The sequence below is a fragment of the Octopus bimaculoides genome, chromosome 1 (genome assembly GCF_001194135.2).
Source record: "Octopus bimaculoides isolate UCB-OBI-ISO-001 chromosome 1, ASM119413v2, whole genome shotgun sequence".
Classification (NCBI taxonomy): domain Eukaryota; kingdom Metazoa; phylum Mollusca; class Cephalopoda; order Octopoda; family Octopodidae; genus Octopus; species Octopus bimaculoides.
In genome coordinates this window covers 77,175,995-77,180,488 of record NC_068981.1, presented here as the reverse complement: position 1 = coordinate 77,180,488, position 4,494 = coordinate 77,175,995, and positions in this window count along the sequence as shown.

Here is a 4,494-nt window from a genome sequence, read left to right as displayed (position 1 = left end):
GAGAGAGAGAGAGAAAAGGGGGAGAGAGAAAAGGGGGTGAGAGAAAGTGAGAAAGAGAGAGAGAGTGAGGGAGAGTGAGAGAGGGGGAGGGAGAAATTGAGTCAGACAGACACAGACAGAATGAGAATGTGAAGGGACGATTCTGTGTTATAAATTATGCGTACCGTTATTCGAATTCTATTGTCATGTTTGAATTTCTACACAGATGAAGGTGTGAAATTTGTCGTTGCATTTTTGTTATCCATTAGCTCTCTCACTGTGTTGGTGAGATGGTAAAAGTGCGAGGAGGAGGATGTTAATCGAAAAATTTCGTATTATTTTCGGCATAGAGTGTAACTGGTGCGTCAAAGGTTTCAATTTTGTTTCGTTGGATTACAATATTTCTTCTATGGTATTTCGTTATAGATAAACTCTTTAAGCGTTGTTGTAGCAAGCTTGCAGTCGGTGACTGAAAATAATTCGCTACAATAAAAACTTCGCTTTAACGTACAGATCATAACGAAATTCACGTATATATGCACACACAGACACACACATACACATACACACACACACACACACACACACACACACACACACAGACAGACAGGCACACCCGCATAAACACACACATGTAGTAATGAAATAAAAAGGAGCCAACAGATACCAGTTGGAGTGTCTAGCGGTATGTACATGAACAAGTAAGCCGAATAAAAATATATTAAATAACATAAATAGAAACTCTGAAATATTTCACGCTTCATTATACAAGTATATACGTACATGTATACCCACATACATGTATACACACATACATTGGTACATGTCTAGATAATTTAAGTAGAAAATATAAATTACGTGATTAGAACGACGAGCTGGCAGAATTGTTTAACACGCTGAGCAAACTGCTTGGCCGCATTTCGTCCGTCTTTATATTTTCAGTTCAAATTCAGTCGAAGCCGACTTTGCCTTTAATCCTTTCGGGGTCGATAAAATAAGTAGCAGTTGTCTCCTCCCCCAAACTTGCTGGTCTTGTGCCAAAATTTGAAACCAATATAATTTACAAAGTGAATGTAGATTTTTACAGTTGTTTCAATAACTCGGTGAATGCTTGATACTATAATGCATATCATGCAAACACGTTTGTATAATGCCTCTTTTTGGAAAGAAGAGTGGGAAATTCTACTCTTTCTGGCGATATATTGGGCTTTTATAACTTAAACATATATACGTATCATGCTTCATAACAGTTGATAATAATTTTGACTTATTTTTTGGTTATTTCTGTATATAATTTCTGGCTCATTATACAAACCTCTTAGCATAATATGCATCACAACTCCAGCCATTCGTCGAATATTTGAAACAGCTGTAAAAAGTATTTGAATCACCTTGTAGTATATGTATGTAACATTTCATATAAACGAATTTCTGCGGCCCAGACTTGTTTGTCTTTTATCTCTAATTACTCAGCGGAGTTATGTACTTCGCGCTGCTATGTTTGATTATAAAATTGGAGTTCAATAGTTTGACTACTCTGAACTTTAATTCAATGCAAGTCTATTCAACACTTATGCTATAGTTTTCTCACGCATTACATACACACCTCCACCACATATATATTTGTTTGTTTCATTCATTGTCTTGTGACGATACTGAAGCATTGCTTTGAAGTGTTTTGTGACGAAAGAAATTGCTCCAATATCTATTAAGTTTATCAGATATTCTGGGGGTTTTTTTTGACAGATTAGTAATGCTGACGCAAACAAACCAACAGCGACTGTCAATCGGTGAGGAGGTAAACACAAAGTGAAGCGTGCATATACACGCGTAGACTCATGCACACACACGCACACACACACGCGCACACACACGCACATACACACATACACGCACAGACACGCTAGGTGCAGGCGTGGTTGTGTGGTAAGAAGCTTGCTTCTCAATCACATGGTTTCCGGTTCAGTCCTACTGTGTGGCACCTTGGGTAAGTGTATTCTACTATATATTTCGGCCGACGAAAGCCTTGTGAGTGGTTTTGGTAAACGTACACTGAAAGAAGCCTGTAATATAAATACATATGCATATATCTGTGTGTGCATGTCTTTGTGTCTGTGTTTGTCCTCCAATTACCGCTTGACAACCGATGGTGGTGTGTTTATGTCCCCGTAACTTAGCGGTTTGGCGAAAAGAGGACGATAGAATAAGTACTTAGTTTTTAAAAAATAATTCCTGGGGTCGATTCATTTGACTAAAACTCTTCAAGGTAATGCTCCAGCATAGCCGCAGTCAAATGAATAAAAGAAGTAAAAGAGTAAAAAAGGAGTGCTTCCACATTGTTTTCCTCTACCAAATTGCTTTACAAGGCACTGATCGCCCAGGAGTAATGATTAGATTTGAACCCGATACTATAAGATTGTGATGCAATATTCTTAACCACATAGCCATGCTTTGTATTTAATGAACAGTGGGTGGTCACCGGTGGAAATCGAATTTTCTTCACCTTTGTCTACCCTGCTGAAATTACTGTTGTACATACAAGTAAGCTTATGACAATACGCCCTATCATTTTCACATCTGTACTGAGCTCAATATCAAGTTAGTTATCCTTTCGAATATGAAATTATTTCGTTCTTCCCAAAGAAGCACCCTTCGACTAATTCGATTCTCACAAACGCTGTCATATTAACTTCGTGTGTATACCCACAAAATACCTCTCTATTGAAACGATGCATTATCTGTGTAATACGCCTATCTGTGCGTACGTGTTTCGTTGAGCCGTATGTCTATCTACCTGAATACGGATACACGAACGCATACATACTCACACGTACACACGCGCACATGTGTATTTGTTTGTGTGTGCGTTTGTGAGTTCACACATATATACTAACTTCCCAACTGAAAGATACATACCTATACGTTCACATGTATACATACGCTCGCATACAAAGAACAAACGCTGATATGTAGCCTGCTGAGTGTGCGTGTGCGTTTCACCACGCCTTTACACGCACGTGCGCTTTTTACTTACGTGTAATATAACAAGAGTTTAATATATGCCAGTTTGTAAGTCTATTTACCAGTCTGCTCCTAGGGGTATTTACCTCATTTATATCCCTCATTTACTTCCGTTCCCCTTCTCCTTTCAAGTCAGACCTCATTTGTTTAGGGAAGAAAACGGAGTGTTGGCTGCTGCGTAAAATGTCTTGAAGTGTTATCGAGATATCTTTGCACATACGGCTTTCCATTATTTTTTTTACTTTTGTTTTTCTTTCTCTATATGTTTACATATTATCTGCCTATACGCTTACAGTCTGCGTGTATCTGTGTGCGTGTGCCGTTTTTGTGTATGTGTGTATGTGTGCGTGTCTGTGTGCCGTTTGTGTGTGCGTGCGTGTGCCCATGTGTGTGTGTGTGTGTGTGTGTGTTTGTGTGTGTGCGTGAACGCGCGTATGTGTGCATGTGAGAGAGGAGTGTAGATGTTCATATGATGTATACACAAACACATAAAGACATGCACATGCTTAAACACAAAATTCACACAAAAGACAGTGTATGTGGTGTGTGTGTGTATAAAGAGATATAAGCAAAAAGATAACGATAAGTGTGTGTGTGTGTGTGCGTGTGTGTGCATGTGTGCGTGCATGTGTGTGTGTGTGTGTGTGTGTGTTTGTGTAGTAAAAATGCGTAAACAAACGGAAAAAATTGAAAATGAAGATAGGAATGTTTGTTAGCGTGTGTGAGATAGATTCAGAGGAGAGAGAGAGGGAGGAGTGAGTGAGAGAGATCCAGGTCTTGTGGGAATCGAAACCACACTTTACCTGTTAATCTCTCTATTTATCTTACTCTCTATTACTGATTATGCTTTTTTTGTTTTTAAGTTTCCATATATGTTATCAGTTAACACGTATTCTTACACAGATGCACACACAAATATACGAGTTCATACAAAACGCACGCACATGTCCAAAGAAAGAAGCATAAACATACGCCCCTGTACACGCACACGTAAACATGCCATACAGGAGCACGTGCACGTACGTAATAAAACAAAAAATGGTTTTACGTATACAAGACTTGGGAGTATATGCACATTCGTGTAATACGATAATAGGCAATAAATATTAGTATCTATGCAGACATTGAGCGTCTCCCATTGCTTTGTATGCATGGAAATGTGTTGCGACGGTTTGTGTATAAATACCAAGCGAGAAAATGGGAGAGGGAAACGGGGGGGGGGAGAAAGAGCGAGAGAGATTGGGGGCTTCAATAATGAGATAGAATTAAATATAACCTTATATTACCGTTATTTGATCTTGTAAGAACAATTTTACTGGCAGTTATTAGCAGACCTTCGGTGCAATATCCACGAGAAGAACATGACCGGATCTGTTTTGCCGAACGAGAATGTTCTTGTCTTTTGGAAATTGTGGAGGTAGATATAGCTACCTTCTTCTTGGTGTGCTGCGATACAAAGAATGGGGAAAAAAAGAGTAATAACTATCAATTGAG